This window comes from Pinus tabuliformis, chromosome 6, assembly GCF_031772625.1.
Source record: "Pinus tabuliformis cultivar Carrire ecotype Pingquan chromosome 6, CPIR1, whole genome shotgun sequence".
Taxonomy (NCBI): Eukaryota; Viridiplantae; Streptophyta; class Pinopsida; order Pinales; family Pinaceae; genus Pinus; species Pinus tabuliformis.
This window is the reverse complement of record NC_142292.1, coordinates 652,258,724-652,278,946: the sequence shown is the minus strand read 5'-3', so window position 1 is coordinate 652,278,946 and position 20,223 is coordinate 652,258,724.

The window sequence follows — 20,223 nt, the reverse complement described above, 5'->3', positions numbered from 1 at the left end:
CCCATGGCCTACGGACCATGGGATTGTATAAAAAGAGCTAAGCTCTAAGTAGTTAAAGCATGAATAGAAGATGGAGACATGAAGATATGATGTACTTGAAATAGCTCTGAGGTAGAAGTCTAAGTTTGGGTCGTAGCGTAGGTAGAGGCTCTGTAGTTGAGTGCGCAGAGGCCTAGAAGTCCATAGTTTAGTGCGTGGACCCCAACAGCCGAGTGCGTACGGTGGGTTGAGTCTGTAATCGTCCAAAATTATCAATAAAGAGAAGGATTCGACATCTTTATTTCCTGTTTATGCATCTTGTTATGTTGGGTATGAATTTCACTTATAATGCTTATATGATGCATGAATATATGTAAATGTATTGGTTAAGTAAACACAAGTAATAACATCTATTTATTTGAAGCTAACTAAGATCGGTTAATAAGATAAGTAAGACACTTGTCCTAGTTTGGGAGATATCGCAATTTGCTGCCCTAGCAGTGCGAAAGTCCTTGAGCCACAGGTGAGGGCTGCATGAAAACCAATTGTATCCTTTCGCGAAGGTACTAAAGGGTGGAACCAAGGGCTAAGAAACCTGCACGAAGGCAGGTATAGCCGGAATAAACTAACATCACATCCATCTCAAGGGTGTAGAAACTTGGTTCCAACATCCCCCCATACTACTTTGGGTGGGAATTCAGTCCGCGCTTTGCGGGATGATGCCGAAAGGGCTAGTAGTGTAGGGATTTGTTTGGCTAACTAACGCTGAACCTAGGTCAAGCCCCCTCAAGCCAAAAAATGGTTTTGCTATAGGGACCAGAATCTACATAAGATATGTGTGATATCGTATCACTGGAATCCAACTAATAAAGAAATCAAAGGCTGGTTGGACAGAAGGATCCATAAGTTTGCGCACAAGAGAAAAAAAACCCACGACCGTCAAAAGAATAGTGGCTAGACTGATACCTATATATGGAGATCCATGAAATCTTTTTCACCTCCTTTCCTACTGAGCTATACGAATGGATCACGAAGCTAGCAGATAGCTAAGGAAGGTGGAAACTTGACGGTCCTATTGTGTGGACCCCAAAGCTAGTGCGAAGGTTGGAAGCATCAGTGGATAAGATCGCCCACGCTGTCAATCATTGGCTCGATCATGTCATAGGAGGATTTGTTACTGAATTCGCAGTCGACACCTCAGTCAAATATGGTGAGGCAGAGCAACGCTTTTTCAAAGGACCGCGAGGTAAGTACGTAAAATCTTTGAATACTTGGATTAAAATTCTGTTGTGCAAAAAATGGGTTATGCAGCTACCTTGATGTTTGGGACTACTCAAAGTGGAAAACCTTACAGGAATGAAGGAAATAAGGGTCTAGAGTATAGCCCCTTGATTTCACCTCCGTGAAGAGACGAAGAAGGAATAGCAAAGGTTTCTCCGTGAAGTGCTATTCAGTTAATAAGACAAGGATTCCCGCGAATACCATCCCTACCCACACAACCTCTGACTTCACCGCTATCACCTCCAACTTCACTCGTACCACCTCCACCTCCATCGCGGTTCAGTATGGCAAATACAATGAAGTTGCCTTTTTTCAAAGGCTTGGGAAATGAGGACCTAGACCAATTCTGGTTCATTGTGAGGGCTATATGGGAAGCTCAATGTGTTACAAATGATCACATAAAGAAGGAAACACTGGTTATTGCTCTGCAAGATCATGTGCTAACCTAGTATATTAAGTACTCCAACGATACCCTAAATGCCAAAGTAGTGGACATCCAAGCAGCACTAAATAGGGAATTTAGCAGGCCTAAATCTGAAGCGCAGTCAATTGTGGGATTCAAGGAGATTGCGATGCAACTAGGCGAGACACCTTGGGAATTGGATTAGAGGCTAAAATGTATAATTCACAAAGCCAACATGAACTTGACTAATGGACAGCATCGCGAGTGGTTTGTGGCTTCGCTACTACCACACTTAAGGAGTGCGCTGTCGCAACAAAAGATAATGACTTAGACAGAGGCCTTAGAGATTTCCATGAGACTACATGAGACTCCGATGCAAGATCCTAATCTAGGAGTCCAACAGATCCATGCGCAGTTGAAAAATCTGTGCCTTGAGATGCAAAGTATGAAGCAAGACAGAATGGTTCGACCAGAGGTATGCAAGGAGGTATGGTGCTTGAAATGCAAGAGTCCGGGTCATGACAAAGACCATTTCCCGATCTTTGCAAATTACCTTGTAGGAGAAGGACCGATGCCTTTAAGGCCGAAAGCTCAAGCAAGACCTAGCACAACATTTGCTTTATGGTGTGCTATCTGTCAGGTAACTAGAAAGCATGCCACGGATAACTGTCACTTGCTACAAAAGTATGTACTAGCACCAAAACATTTGTTCTGTAACTTTTGTAGGTCAGTAGGGCATGATGAGCGTACTTGCAGGAGCTATGAATTGATGATGGATAGAACTCCTGCCTACAAGGTTCAGGCCAAAATGTGGCCCTTGACCAGAATGCAAGGATGGCATGGACATGATGTTAGGAGCACAGATGAGGCCGAGGTGGAGGAGGACCTGGTAGAGGTCAAGGACAGTTGATTTGCTACAATTGCAGAGGTCCAGGACACTATTCTCGCGATTGCACTAATCCAACGCGTTCATCGTGCAATTATTGCATGTTGTTTGATGATGAAAGGGAAGATTGTCCTATGCTGATAGCTACGATACGTGACAAAGGGGTGCTACCACCTCTCCTAACTCAGAACCTGCAGATGATGTGGTCTGAGCCACATGAGGAAGATCCAAACATAAACATAGTGCTCCGAAGTGGAATCGCGACGGGAGATGACAAGGTGAAACAACTCGAAGACAGTACATGGGTTTGCAAAGCCCCGACGAAAGAGGCTGAATTCAACTTAGAGTGCACTCATGAAGCCTTCATGGAAGCTAAGAAGAGCTTCGTTGAGGCCTCCACTTCAGGAAGCAAGGATAAGCCTATGCTCGAGATGGACCCCTCTATGTTCACAACTTTCCTGGAAACCTATATGAAGTTACTGCGCGACAGTAAGGCTATAATAGGGCTACAAGAACTCATCAATAGATGAGCTAGAACCACACCAGGTGAGATACGTGTAGTACGAAATATTAGCAAGCATAAGACAAGGACGGGACGGGAGATGAGACTAACCACACAAATAGGAGAGTATGAAATGAATCAGGTCATTTTGGACATGGGGTCAGATGAAAATGTCCTACCAAAGCAGACTTGGGAGTGAATGGGGAGACCTATACTAAAATGGTCTCCAATTCAATTAAGGATGGCAAATCAATAGAAAATCATACCCATAGGGTGGCTACAGGGGGCGACCGTGGATATTGAGGAAGCGAGCGTGCTGGAAGATTTTGAAGTAATAGAGATAGTAGATGATAAATCCCTACCCTGTGCTCCTGGGAATTGACTACGCTACTGATATGAAGGGGGTAGTCAACCTAAAAAATCAAAAGATGATCTCTGAAAAGAAATAACTATGCATAATAATACCCCTGGATCCTGCTGAGGGATCGCGCTATACTGAACCAGTCCATGATTATGAGAGTGATGATGATATGGACTACATCTATAAGATAACAACACGAGACCAAGACTGGGTGAATCCCATCATAGATGAACGGATTATGTGGGATCGTGAGTGTCCCTGCACTTCAAACTCCAACGAAGAAATAGAATGCTGGCAGAATCAATTACACGAAGTAACTACGTTGAATTGCAACATGATGACCCGGTCACTACACTGTGTGTCATCAGAGGAAAGAAATATGCCTATTTATGATGGTCTAAATGAGGTAGATATCATTTTGGATGTATTTGAAATGGAGGTGCCAAAAAAGTAGCGCTTCCAGGCCTTGGACTGGGCATCGCTCGCTACGCTCGCAAGATGGTGGGCTACGCACAAGGGAAACTTCGATGATTGGCGCGAATGTAGGAGGATGATGAGAGCATGATTTGGGAAGCCTAAGATGCAACTAATAGACAAGTATGATGGGAAAAATGATCCGCGCACGTAGTTGGCTAAAACGGAGAAGAATTATTCTACCACTGAATGCGAGGGGCTAGCTATGGTGTATGCGCTCCAGAAGTATCGACACTACTTTCTAGGAGGCCACTTTAAGATGTATATGGATCACTCCATGCTAAAGTACTTGGTCAATAAGCCTGTGTTGGGGGGGTGAATCTGCAGATGGCTCTTATTGTTCCAAGAGTATGATTTTGAAGTTGTTGTGAAGCCTAGACGATTGAATGCGGGACCAAATCATTTGTCACACATCGAAACAAGGGAGGAACCTACTAAATTGGAAGAAGGATTTCCTGACGCATAGCTCTTTGTTGTGCACATTGCGAATGGTCATTTTGAAGATATAATACACTTCCTAAGAATAGGAACTGCACCAAAAGGATACTCTTTCCAGCAAAAGAAGGAATTAGTGGTGCGCGTGACAGGTTTCTTTGTCATTGCTAGGTATCTATACAAGATGGGGACTGATGAGATATTGCGATGGTAGGTACATGAGTTTGAATGAAGCAACATCCTCGCAGATGCTCATGGGGGTGTTGTGGGAGGAAATTATGCAGGGAGAGCAACCACGTAGAAGATTCTACGCGTCAGATTGTGGTGGCCAACCCTTCATTAGGATTCAAAAGCATATTGCAAGGCGTGTGATGTATGTCAAAGAATAGGAATGCCATCATGGAGGGATGAAATGCCTTTGAATCCACAAATGACATTGCAACTTTTCGAAAAGTGGGCAATAGATTTTGTAGGACCCATTCAACCACAAGGGAAGACAGGAGTGAGGTACATTATCACTGTGACGAAGTACTTGACTCAATGGGCAGAAGCATAGCTGGTGAAGGATTGCACAGACGTGACTGCTGCGAAGTTCCTATTTGAACATGTACTGACGTGATTTTGATGCCCAAGGATCTTGATGAGTGATCGTGGTACGCACTTCCTGAATGAGACGATCAGTGCACTAACAGAAGAATTTAAGGTGTATCACCAAAAGAGCACACCTTATCACCCACAGGCTAATGGGACAATAGAGGCATTCAACAAAGTACTTGAAAATGCACTAACCAAGGTTTTGAATGCTCAACGAAGTGATTGGGACCTACGCATACCTATAGTATTGTTGGCTTGTTGAACAACATGCAAAAAGCTAACAGGGCAAACCCCTTTCAAGCTTGTTTATGGTGCGAAAGCCGTAATGCTTATGGAATACATCGTGCCTAATCTACACATAACAGTGCTCACAGGTATGACAGATCGCGGAGTTCTGGAAGAGAGGCTCGCGCAATTGGATGAGCTTGAAGAAGAGATATTTTTGTCTGGGTTTCACCAGCAGGTCCAAAAGCAGCGTGAAAAGACGTGGCATGACCAACATATTAAGTTGTGCACCTTTAAGGTGAATGACTTGGTGCTGTTGTATGATAGTAAGTTTGATAAATTCCCCAGAAATTTTAGGTTGCAATGGTTAGGGCCCTATGTTATTAAGGACATTACCTACGGTGGCGCGGTCTAGTTGGTTAAGTTAAATGGAGAACCCTTCCCGGGAAAGGTGAATGGTAGTCGCTTGAAGCCATACACCGACAGTCTGGCCATGTGACTAAATGAGGTGCAAGACTATAAACTACACTGCTTGGGTTGGGGAGCTCCGTGATTTCAGGACTACGCAAAGCAGCGAAGTGTCACAAGGTCCACGATAGTGCAAAGGTAGTTGCGCTACTCATGGAAACAGCGCGCAAGTCCACTGGAAAGTGACCGTTAAAGTCACTATTCATGATTTTATGGTCGGATTATGGCCAAATGGAGCAGGCAGCATGCATTTAAGGCAAAATTTATGGAATAGATTCTTGAAAATATGCTGCCAATATAGCATTAATGGGTTGAATATGGGGGAAGCAATCTAATTTGAATTCAAAAATACCTATAAATCACAGGTGGTTGTCCAGCGAAAAACACTTGGAATTTTGAAAATTCAGTTGTTGCGCTATCAGGTGTGTATGGACCTTGCAAATTTTGAGGCTTTGAGAGAAAGTTCAATGTTTGAGAGATTGTCGAAAGAAATGCAGGACCTCCTGAATAGAATGATGTCGAAACCTGAGGAAGTCACACAATAAATTGCGGTAGTAGAAACCCTAGAGAGTGCCAGAGTGATAGTCGAAGTTCCTAAATCACCCAGAACACCGAGACCAAGGAAGGATAAGCAGACTATGATACCGTGTTGGAAATAATACTGAGATGGGGGTGAATCAGTATTATCAGATCAATAATTTAATTTCCCAAACAGATTTATATACGCTACTTTAACTAAGTGAACTAGCATGTACACGCGACTATACTTAAAGCAACCAACGTATATGTAGAGAAATTTTGATTTAGATAGTTTATCATGTATAGAACTTTAACTAGTATATCAAAGATTTATTAGACAGTGCAACAAAAGCAGAATAAATCATCACACATAAGAAACACACATGAACACCAAGATATAAGGTGGAAACCCAATGTGGCTAAAAACCACCTGCTGCTATCGTCTCTATCTTCTTTTAATAATAAGAAAATCTGTTTACAATCTTGTACTGGTGTAGACTCATACCAGTACGTAGGCACCCATCTACAGAAGGCTACAACCTTCTATCGTTCTCTAGCTACTACTGGAAGGGAGCTACAATCCCCAAGCTCTTGTACTAGCCAATATGTTTACTAGTACGTAGGTGCCAGCCTACAGAAAACTCCACTCTTCTACCAGGGACCACGTTTCATGAATTTTTAGACTGGATACTCTTGGAACACAACACCACAATCTGAAGGCCAGGTTTCATTCAATTTTCATACTGAACCCATCAACAACATCATAACTGCAATACAATCATCAAGTACGTCTGCATCAACCAATCACTAAAACTCTATCACCATAACCTGAATCTGATCATTCATAACACTGTCACCAGAATACAGTCACCAGAACCCAAAACAAAACCCATAACTCTACAACAGCAAAAAAAACAACTAAAACATACTTCATAAGGTATACGCTACTTCCATGTGTCGAACCAGCATGTATATGTGCTTTTATCAAAGCCAACCAATGTACACATCTGTAAATATTAATTCATAATTTTGCAGCTATTCCAGACTTCAGTTATACCCAAATCATAATATTTACAAAATAACACATGCGTCAGTATTCAGATCTAGACTATACATGATCAAACCACATAATGATAATTCATTTCAAGTCTTAAGATCCCGATCCATCATTAGATCTTATCCCTCATCAACCACTAAGGTTCATCCTTAGTTCAGATCAAGCAAATCACCATAAGCCAATAACCTGCATACTAGATCTCACACTTCATCAGATATTCGATACTTGCATACCTTGGCCTATGATCTTCTCCTCCTTATATAGTTTTAGGCCTTTCACAATACCATGGATAAAAACCACTTAGGACCAATACCTTGGACCAAATACCTAGGGTCAATACCTCGGACCAAAAACTTAGTTTTCCAACATATACACGCTTTTCCTTTTGTGAAAGTGCATGTGTATGTATACGCTACTTGTGTTTAGTGAACCTGCGTGTATACACAGCTTGGTCAAGGTGAACCTACGTATACCTCTCTTTCTTCATTCTCTGTAGTCTGATCTGTAATTCTTTGTTGTTGACATGTTGCACCGTGATCTTTCATCTGAGTGAGTTTCCATCAAGGACAACACCTATATCATAATGCCAACAATCTCCCCCTTTGGACTTGATGGAAACAACAACAACAAGTCACTCTCCCCCTTTGACATCAAGGGCAAAGGGTGGACCAAGATAATTTCTCCCTTTGACATACATTATGCTAGTCATGCTCCCCCTGAGTACATGTTGAAATATCTGATTGAGCTTCCCTTTTGTACATGCTGAGATGTACTGAAACTGCCCATGCTCTTCTTGAGTATAAGTAGAGTCTACAAAAAATATTTTCTAAAAGAATAACATGACTCTATAACTCAACTATGTGAGGATGGCCTTCCTATCACCAATGACTCATAGATACATCTATCTCCCAACTGAGTGGGGATATACCAACTTTGACTCATCCACCCAACCAAGTGGGGATATACCAATTGTTTATACATGACATAAACAAGAAATATTACATCATCCATCCCATGTAAATTGGGGATGAAAATTACATCATTTTTTCAAGAGGACTCATATCACTTCCTAGATGTTTACATGACTTGAGTAACAAATGGTATAAATATCTGAAGCCATAGTGGGACTTAGTAACCATAATGCCAACAATGATGAATGTACATGAAGGCTAATGCTCCCCCTGAACCTGTGCTACCTGTGTATTGTTAACAGGTCAATGATCAAGGCATCTTTATCAGTCAGATAAAATTAATGAACAGAGCATATAGACATTAATAATCAATATTAGTCTGAGCACCCATATCAGATCTTGCCCCACTGTTTTCTTGTCTGAAACACATATACCCTTCTTTACCCATATAAACCCACATGTGTACGTGACTATACTTCATGAAACACGTGTATAATATCCTTTTTCTGAAAAATTTGGATTTAACAACAGGATGATGCAGCAACTACTCCCAACTTTTGTCTGAAAAATTCAAATGTCTCTATGGGTAGTGGTTTAGTGAATATATCAGCAACCTATTCTTTGGAGGGAACATACTCCAATTTGACCTTTTTTTCAAGCACTTGTTCATGTAGAAAATGGTATTTGATAGGTATGTGGTTGGTCTTGGAGTGCATGACTGGATTCTTTGAAATACTGATGACACTTGTATTATCACATAGAATGGAGATGGGTGGAGTGCATGTGATTTGAATGTCTTGCAAGGTTTGCATCATCCAAATAAGTTGTGTACAGCAAGAGGTAGCAGCCACATATTCTGCTTCAGCTGTAGATAACGCAATTGAACTTTGTTTCTTGCTGAACCAAGACACTAACCTAGAACCCATATAGAATGCACCACTGCTAGTTCTTTTTCTATCATCAACACTTCCTGCCCAATCTGCATCTGTTTATGCATGAAGAGTAAGATCTGTATCTCTAGGATACAATAAACCAAAGTTCTGTCTTCCTTGAAGATATTTGAAAATTATTTTGACTGTCTGAAGGTGTGATTCCTTTGGATTTGCTTGGAATCTTCCAACTATTCCTACTGCATGCATGATGTCAGGTCGGGTACCTGTTAGATAAAGCAGATTTCCAATCATGGATCTATAAGTTGGTTGATGTACTACTACTGATTCATCATTTGAGATGAGACTGCATCCTGTTACCATTGGGGTACATACAGGTTTAGAATCTTCCATGCCATACCTTTTCAAGATCTGTTTGAGATATTTGGTTTGTGAAAGAAAAATACCATCTTTCTTTTGTTGAACTTGTAGACCAAGAAAATAGGTAAGTTCACCAAGCAAGGACATTTCAAATTCTTGTTGCATTACTGAAGCAAAATTATAACTCATGGTTTCTTCATTGCTACCAAAAATGATATCATCAACATAAACAACAATAATTAGCAATTTATCAGTGTCAATATTTGTATATAGATTTCTATCTACTGAACCTTTTGAAAAACCTTGTTGGTGTAGATATTTGTCAAGACGGTAATACCAGGCCCTTGGAGCCTGTTTCAGAATATAGAGAGCCTTTTTGAGTCTGCATACAAGTTTTGCATCATTTCCAAGAATGAATCCTTTTGGTTGTTCAATATAAACTTCTTCTTCTAAATCTCCATTAAGGAAGGTAGATTTTACATCCATTTGGTATACTTTGAATTTCTGAAAGCTAGAAAGAGCAAGAAACATCTTTATGGCTTCAAGTCTAGCAACAGGTGCAAAAGTTTCTTCAAAATCTATGCCTTCTTATTGAGCATACCCTTTACAAACAAGTCTGGCCTTATTTCTAATGACTTATCCATTTTCATTCATCTTGATTTTGAATATCCATTTAGTTCCTATAATATTTTTATCATGAGGTCTAGCAACTAATTCCCAAGTATTATTCTTTTCAATTTGCTCAAGTTTTTCATTCATGGCCTTGACCCAACATTCATCTTTGCATGCTTCATTTACATTTTGAGGTTCGGTGGAGGATAGTAATGCTAAATAGCTTGAGGTTTTGGTAATAGTTCTTCTTGTTTATACACCTGCCTCTTTTTCCCCTAAAATTTGAGTTTTTGGATGATTTTTCTAACATACCTGGATGGAGCCTTTTATTCTACCGTTATCTCTTCTTTTGGTGCTTCATTGGTTTCTTCTTCAATATCATCATGATTTGACGTGGGAAAATACTCCCCATATTCTTCATTGTCATAATCTTCTATTTTTGTTTGTTTTGGATTTTTGCATGCTTCATCAACTAAAACATCAATACTTTCAACAATTTTCCCAAGTATTTTATTATAACATTTATATCCTTTACTTCGGGAAGAGTAACCAAGAAGAATACTTTCATCTGCTCTGGGCTCAAACTTACCAAGTTTTTCATCAATCCTTTTGATATAACATTTTCTTCCAAAAACTTTAAGTTATTTTACAGTAGGAGTCTTACCATACCAAAGTTCATGTGGATTTTGAGTTCTATTTACCCGAACATTTGCTTGGCTGAGAATAGTTACGGCAATGAATGCAGCATCACCCCAAAAGGTTGCAGGAGTTCCAGATTCATCTAGCATATCTCGAGCCATTTGTTGAACAGTTATGTTCATTCTTTCTACCACTCCATTTTGTTGAGGAGTCCTTGTGGTGGAGAATTGCCTTTTTATCCCATGTTGTTCACAAAAGTCAAAGAATTCATCCAAGGTAAATTCCCCTCCTTGATCAGATCTGAGGCATTTGATTTTTTGAACTGATTCATTTTCAATCAAAGCTTTGAAGGCTTGGAACTTTTCAAATGCTTCATCTTAGCAGACCTATCCAACACATTCTGGAAAAATAATCAATGAACAAAATAAAGTATTCTTCTCCATGAGGTGACTTTTTCCTTGATGGCCCACATAAATCAGTATGAACAAGTTCAAGAGGCTTACTAGCCGACCCTTATTTTTCAATGAAGTGAGCTCTGGTTTGATCACCCAATTGACACGGTTTTCATATTTTATTTTCAGGGATGTTGATATCTAGAAGATCACGAACAACCTTGAATCTGCATGCTTTTCTTATTTGAGAAAAGCTTAGATGTCCCAATCTTCTATGCCACAGCCAGTTTTCATCATTTTTGCTTAGATAACATTGTTGTTGTCCTCCCTTGAGTATGTATAAGTTGTTAGGAGTTCTTGTACCTTTGATCACGGTCTCCCCTGTATCAAGTTCATGAACAACACATCCATTTGATCGAAACACCACTTCATTTCCTTGATCACACATTTGACTAACACTCAACAGGTTATGCCTTAAATCGTCTACATACATAACATTTCCAGCTTTAACCTTTTCTTTCAAGAAAACAAATCCTTTACCTTTTATGACAGTAGGAGTGTCATTTCCAAATGAGACATTCTTTTCCTTTTCTAAGGCATTATATGAGTGAAGCTTTTCTTTGTCACCTGTCATGTGTTTTGAGCATCCACTGTCGATGTACAACTTATTTTCTTGTCCTTTTACATAAAAGGCTATACCACATCTTTCTATTTGAGATTCTTTACTTCTCCATATCTTGAGATTTAATGGAGTTTACTCCTTTTGAGATGATTGCTGAAATTTGCTCCTGCATTCAGATTCTTTATGACCAAAGTTGTTACAGATTGAGCATTCTATTTCATTTCAAAAGAAAAGTTACTATAGGAACTTTTCTTGACCCCTGTTACATTCCTTTGATTTCGTGCTTCTCTAGTCATGATGGTTTTGTAAGCAACACATTGAGCAGCTTTGTGTCCAAAATTATGACATGAAAAACATTGCCCATTAAAGAAGTTCTTGCGACTATCGAATCTATTGACCTGGTGATTGTAGTTTCTATTGATATTCATCTTTGGAGAAAATTGAGTATGATTTACCTGAGATTGGTTGTGGCTTCTATTCATCCTTGGAATAAATTGAGTCTAATTTACCTGGTGATTTGCTTTATGCCTTTGCTGACGATTGTCATACTGTTCACTGGTCTTTGCTGCATCAAGATAGCTTTTAGTGGAAGTTGACGGCTTCTGTGATTGAGATGCTTCTTCAGTATATCCAAGACCTATCTTTATCAGAGGAGAATGTTGTACTTTGATAATTTCATCTAAGTTTATGATCCTTTAGCAAATCTAAGATTGACAGATTTCGTTTTCTCAAGATCCTTTCTTATACCAACAATTTCACATTCTAGTTTTACATTGTGTCTTTCTTTTTTAGCAAGTTGGTATGTCAAGGTATATATACTCATATTCTTTTCTTCTAAACATATTTTGAGTTTAGAAATTTCTTCATGAAGGTCTTCTTCTTCTAAAGCATCCCAAAAATTATCATCGTCATAAGCCATTAGAAGTCTATAGTCATTGTAGAATTTCCCACTGTAGATCACCTGGTAATGCAACGTACTAAAGCAAAACACTTGATCTACTTCTACAACAATTGAGTGGAAGCTTAATCAAACATGAGCAACATCAAGCATGAATAGATATAACTGAGAATGAGAAGTAATCAACCATAACACAAAAGATATATCACTGGGGAAAGCACCAGCCTAAAACCTCAACTCTGTATTATCATACAAGTGGAAATATTGTTCAAGTTACAAAAAGAATTAGCTCTCAAGCTATCCTGATCTCTATGCAGTCAAACAATACAACTCACAGACTCAATAGACATAGAATATATCTTCCTCAAGCCTTCCAAGCCTCTTATTTCCTTGCACAGTTTTGATTGGGGTCCAATGATATCACATGTGTGAATTGGCCTCATCACACTCACTGTAACCTCAGGTCTAACTGCGCAATCCATAAGGAATAATATTCTTTCTGCATGCAAGGAATATTCACCAAGGAATATCCTAGCAACTGATAGTACATTGTCCCTCCATCTGATCTCAGTTGGGTCTTTGACTGAACTGACATGCATGAGTTATCCATGAGTGGATACTTAGTTATCTGAAATACAGTAGTTACATGCATGCAAGCATTAACTAACTGAACTCTCATTAATTTAACAATCTGTTAAATTAATCTAACTGGACTTGACTAAGTTAAACTAAGTCAACTGATTACAACTCAATATTACAACTCATCCTTATCTCTTTAATTGAAGGTTAAATTTCTCAATTAATGGAGATACTATTGCATGTGCTCACATAGACTTCAAGTTTGATTTTCCTTAACTAATTAACTCAATATGAATTAATTAGTTAATTTCCAAACTGCTGTTGATATCAAATTCGAATTTTACTTCCTATGTTTAGTCCAGGGACTGACTAAACTAAGAAGGGATCTTGAAATGCTATTTTTAGAAAAGAAATTTTTAGCACTCTCACTTTTCACCCATTGTAGCTAAGACCTCCAATAGCTGAAATGCTATTTATAGCAGTGCTATTTTTAGCAATTTCTATTTTTAGCATTTCTTGTTGCACACTTTTCAACAGTGATTACTATTTTTATCTTCATCACTATTTGATAAACCATCGCTATCTTCATTAGTATAGTAACTTATTTTATTTACAACTTGTTTTCTATTCCATTTTTCATGTTCCTTCCCTTTTTCATGTTTATATTAATGAGGACATTTGGTAGCATAATGATCGACCCTGCCACAGGCAAAGCATTTGAAGGGTAGCTAACCTCTAAATCTTCTAGAACCCTGTTGAAGCTTCTTGACAAAGTTTACCTCATCTTCTTCTTAAATATGTCTTGATTCATTGTGTTCTTCCTTTCCTTTTGCTGAAGCTTCAAATGTGGCTTCTCTCATATTTGATGGACCTCCTTTTCTCATCTCAAAGGTAGTTAAGATTCCATGAAGTTGTGTCATAGTGATAGTTTGCAGATCCTGTTTTTCTTCTATGGCAGACACTTTTGATTCAAATTTAGCAGATAAGGATCTCAAAACTTTCTCAACTAAGGTAACTTCCTTTATATATTCACCCAAATTGTTCATACAATTAACAACCTCATCTATATGTAAGAAGTAACTAGCTATACTTTCATCACTGTGCATCTTAAGAGTTTCATACTGAATTCTAAGAGTTTGAAGCTTAACAAGTGTTACCTAAGAGTCTCCTTCGTAGCTCAGAACGATTTTGTCCCATATTTCTTTGGATGATTTGAGCTGCATGACTTTGACAAACTCTAATTGTGACAAACTTCCCAATAAGGTATTGACAGCTCTGGCATTGGTTTCATATTGCTTTTTACCTACTGTATCTGTAGGAATTGCTGTTGGAAATGGATATCCTCCTTCCACAATTTCTCAGACATCCATTCCAAGTGATTGTAGATAGGCAGTGGTTCTTATTTTCCAATAAACAAAGTTGCTCCCATCAAAGATTGGTGGTTTTATGGATCCCACACTTTCTTGATTACTCATGATGATGGATCTCCCTTCAAGCGATCAAGCTTCTTCTGAAAGACCTGCTATGATGCCAATTGTTGGAAATAATACTAAGAGGGGGGTGAATCAGTATTATTATATCAATAATTTAATTTCCCAAACAGATTTGTATACGCTACTTCAGCTAAGTGAACTAGTGTGTACACGCGATTGTACTTAAAGCAACTAGCGTATATGCAGAGAACTTTTGATTTAGACAGTTTATCATGTATATAACTTTAACCAATATATTAGAGATTTATTAGACAGTGCAGTAAAAGAAGAATAAAGCATCACACATAAGAAAAACACAAGAACACCAAGATATAAGGTGGAAACCCAATGTGGGTATTGACATCTCTGGCATTGGTTTCATATTGCTTTTTACCTTCCGTATCTGCAGGAATTGCTATTGGAAATGTATATCCTCCTTCCACAATTTCTCAGACATCCGTTCCAAGTGATTGTAGATAAGCAGTGGTTTTTATTTTCCAATAAACAAAGTTACTCCCATCAAATATTGGTAGTTTGATGGATCCCACACTTTCTTGATCACTCATGACGATGTATCTCCCTTCAAGCGATCAAGCTTATTTTGAAGGACCTGCTCTGATACCAATTGTTGGAAATAATACTGAGAGGGGGGTGAATGAGTATTATCAGATCAATAATTTAATTTTCCAAACAAATTTATATACGTTACTTCAGCTAAGTGAACTAGCATGTACACGCGACTGTACTTAAAGCAACCAATGTATATGCAAAGAACTTTTGATTTAGACAGTTTATCATGTATAGAACTTTAACCAATATATTAGAGATTTATTAGATAGTGCAGTAAAAGTAGAATAAAACATCACACATAAGCAACACACATGAACACCAAGATATAAGGTGGAAACCCAATGTGGGTAAAAACCACCTGCTGATGTCATCTCTATCTTCTTTTAATAATAAGAAAATCTATTTACAATCTTGTATTGGTGCATACTCATACCAGTACACAGGCACCCATCTGCAAAAGGCTACAACCTTCTCTCGTTCTCCAACTACTACTGGAAGGGAGCTACAACCCCCTATCTCTTGTACTAGCTAATATGTTTACTAGTACGTAGGTGCCAGCCTATAGAAAACTCCACTTTTCTACCAGGGAACATGTTTCATGAATTTTCAGACTGGATACTCCTAAAACACAACACCACAATCTGAAGGCCACGATTCATTCAATTTTCATACTGGACCCATCAACAACATCATAACTGCAATACAATCATCAAGTACATCTACATCAACCAATCACTGAACTCAATCACCATAACCTGAATCTAATCATTCAGAACACTATCACCAGAATACAATCACTAGAACCCAAAACAGAATCTAGAACTCTACAACAGCAAACAAAAACAACTGAAACATACTTCATAAGGTATACGCTACCTCCATGTGTCGAACCAGCATGTATATGCACTTTTATCAAAGCCAACCAGCGTACACATCTGTAAATATTAATTCATAATTTTGTAGCTATTCCAGACTTCAATTATACCCAGATCATAACATTTACAGAATAACACATGCGTCAGTATTTATATCTAGACTATACATGATCAAACCACATAATGATAATTCATTTCAAGTCTTAAGATCCTGATCCATCATTAGATCTTATCCCTCATCAACCGCTAAGGTTCATCCTTGGTTCAGATCAAGCAAATCACCATAAGCCAATAACCTGCATACTAGATCTCACACTTCATCAGATATTCGATACTTGCACACCTTGGCCTAATGATCTTCTCCTCCTTATATAGTTTTAGGCCTTTCTCAATACCATGGATCAAAACCACTTAGGACCAATACCTTGGACCAAATACCTAGGGTCAATACCTTGGACCAATACCATGGATCAAAATACCTTGGACCAAATACCTCAAACCAAAAACTTAGTTTTCCAACATATACACGCTTTTCCTTCCGTGAAAGTGTGTGTGTACGTATATGCTATTTGTGTTGAGTGAACCTGTGTGTATATGTAGCTTGGTCAAGGTGAACCTACATATACCTCTCTTTCTTCATTCTCAGTAGTCTGATCTATAATTCTTTGTTGTTGACATGTTGCATCGTGATCTTTCATCTAAGTGAGTTGCCATCAAGGACAACACCTGTATCATAATTCCAACATACCGGTGCATGTCTGACCAAGAAACCCACAAAGGACTAAGCTCACGTTGTAGGAAAAGGGGAATGCTATTAATCTAGAGGCCGACGGGGAAGAATCTGAAGAAATCCTGGTGGATGAGGTGGATTTGGAAATGGAAGTTGAAATCCAAGGTGTGGACCCTATTACCAAGTTACCAGAATATGTTCCTCTATGCAAGGGAAAAGCCAAGGTGCCGAAGGACATAGATGAGAGCAAGAGCTCCCTGCAAACTTTGTTGCTCCCAGATGACATTATTTTTGAGGGGCCACACTTATGGCGGGTTCCTATACTAAAGTCAAAGATTGGGACCTCGCAGACCACGAGAAATTCTCGCATTTAGAGACTGAGTAGCTAATGCGCTAATGGATTCATGCGATTGCTGGAATGATTGAATTCGAGCCATGGACATGGATCAAGGGTGTAGAGAAAGTCAGTTTTCTCAACCTGCTCTGGGTGCCGTATTACCAGCACGCCCAAGTGATCGTCTTCATCATCAGGCAACTGCTCTACTTGGTGCATGATGGGTGTTTGTGGCTAGAGGAGCCCATTCCCATCATAGACCACTTGATCCATCGGATCACATGGTTGCCTTACTTAGGGGAGGATCCAACCAATATATCAGAAGGAAAAGGTGGTGAGTTGGCCCTCATGGAAACTATGAATAATAAATTCAAGTTGGAGAAGAAGAAGTGGGGATATGCCATCTCCAGCATTAACAGCCCTGCAGTGAAGGTAGCAATCCAAATATTAGCAGGGAAGGTGATGCAAAAGTGCCATGCAGATGACGTGCCCGAACCTGTGATTGCACTAGCAGTCCAATGTGCTGAAGGAGTCCAGTTCAACTGGGTGAATTATCTATGGGGCAAGTTCCTTGCAAATTGTTGCGAGGCACAAGAGCAGGGTAAGATGTTCCACTACACGTGGCTCGTGTTGTCGATTGTGCTGGTGGTGTGGGAGCTACCAGAAGACAGCCGATTTCCTCCGGTCATGCTAGACCTTATAGAGGCAGCGAAGTATGCTTCGCTGTGGGCGACCAAGGACGTGCAACGCATAAAAGAAAGCAAGATCTTTTGGGTCTTGATGGAGATGAGTATCTGGATGGGGATCAATCGCAAGTCACGGTTGTCACCCATAGTATACACTAGTTTGCAGAGCTTTGCAAAGTTCAAAGTGGATTTCCACCATGTCTTTATCAGGGCACAAAAGGACCCTGCGAAGACATGGCATAACTTACCATATCTAGCGACTGATGATGTTATCTTTGCAGTCCTCGAGTCTTGGTTGCTGGAATGGCGCACTCCAGCAGGATTCGCGGTGGAAATGAACAAGTCCACCATGCAGTGTAAGAAGGAAGAAACAAAGCTCCGAATGGCACAGTTGGTTGAGAAGCATAGAAAGGAGGAAGCGGAGGCTAAGGCCCAGGCAGCATGCGATGCCACGAAATGGTGGGACAGCAGAACACAGGAGGAGAAGAGCGTGAAGGATAGAAGTCAGCTTTGCCTGGGACTGAAGCAGAAATAGAGGAGCCAACAAAACAAGGTGCCGAAGACCCACAGACGACGTCCACCCAACTTGAGTGTCAAAAACCGCAAGAGAAGGCAGTGCCATGGAAGAAAGCCAAGGCGTCAAAGACATCCTTCGACCCAATCACCCTCACTGAGGCGAATTTGCACGATATTGGCGAAACAGTGAGGGATGTCACCGTAGAAGCCCTCCAAAAGTTCGAAGAGCAACAAAAATTGGTATTAGGGGCTCTCCAGGCAAAGCTGTAGGAGTTGCAGGTTTGCACTCCATAGGCTGGCACGGTGTCCACCAACCTCGCAATTGGTGCTTAAGCTGCTGAGGAGATGTTGCACACGAGGGTGGCCAATGCGGTCCTGCTACCTGATGGGGCACTCACTACATAAAATGAGGCCGACAGGCCCACAATGAGTAGTCTAAAAGGGGTGGGACTAAATATGGCCGCGCTCCCTCAAGAGACGCTCTACCTCTTGCAGGATGGAGTCACCGTGGAACTCAAGGCCCGGGAGAGTTGCGCTCTGCAGGTGATGAGTGAGAAGTGCATCAATATCGAGCAATTGGGCCTACAGTGCAATAAGGCAGTAGAACAAAATAAGCAGATCATACAAGTAGTGAAGGAAGCCTGCCGAATGGTCCCAGAGTTGGACATTCATGCAAAAGAATCAGTTGAGGCGCGCATCCACAAGTTGGCCACAGGGGTGCATGATGCTCGAATAGAGATGGCCAGGATTTAGCTCGAGCTAAACCTACAGATCACAGAATTGCAGTTGCAAGCTCAACCTTCAACTCCTCCAGAAGTCAGGGAGCATCGTACCACCATTGTTATAATAGCAATAACAGTGGTCGACAGTGTAGTAGGAGACTGCATGTGACTTTTCGAACAATCATTCGAGGTCCTAACCACCCTGTAGGAGAACCCGAATTTAGAGTGCCTGGAGATAGAGGCGTGCAAACTACAAAAACGATATGATGAGGTCAAAGGGACCATGCAGACAATCGCCCTTACATAGAGGCTCGCACATATGCAGGAGGAAAAGGCACTTAAGGAATAGGTGGATGCTGCTCAGCACAAAGAAGCGATCTTAAAAGCGCACCTACAACCATGGATAGACGAGGCTTATATGATCACAACTTCCATTGAAGGAAAGCTCGTGACACTGTAGGAAACTCAGTAGAAGATTCAGGGTAGTAGTTCAGTGGCAGTCACCAAGCAGCGAGTGGAAGAAGTCCAACAGGCAGCTGCTCAGTGCGCTGCCGAGGTTGCGGTTATCCAAACGGAGCTGGGAGGTCTTCACGCTAAGATCTTTGTGCCTGCATAGTGACTCGAGGGTGAGTCATGATGTTTGTGTTGGGGGCCTGTTGGGCACGGGATCCCCCAAGGGTAGTTTTGGGGCTAAAAGCCCATATTTTGGTCAAATTTTGTAATCCAAGTGTAAAGACTCTGCATTTTGTGGTCATGGAGCACACAAGTGTTGAAGAGTCATAGCGTTGTCCACCGTTATTTTGGAAATGTAATGTCGGCTGTAAAAGATCTACCCATGGTCTGCGGACCATGGGATTGTATAAAAATAGCTAAGCTCTAAGTAGTTAAAGCATGAGTAGAAGATGGAGACATGAAGATATGATGTATGAGAAATAGATCTGAGGTAGAAGTCTAAGTTTGGGTCATAGCGTAGGTAGAGGCTCTACAGCTGAGTGTGCAGAGGCCTAGAAGTACGCAGTTGAGTGCATGGACCCCTATAGCTAAGTATGCAGGGCGGGTTGAGTCTGTAATCATCCGGAATTATCAATAAAGAGAAGGATTCTATAATATCTGCATCTTTATTTCCTATTTATGCATCTTGTTATGTTGGGTATGAATTTCACTTATAATTATTATATGATGCGTGAATATATGTAAATGTATTGGTTAAGTAAACGCAAGTAAGAACATC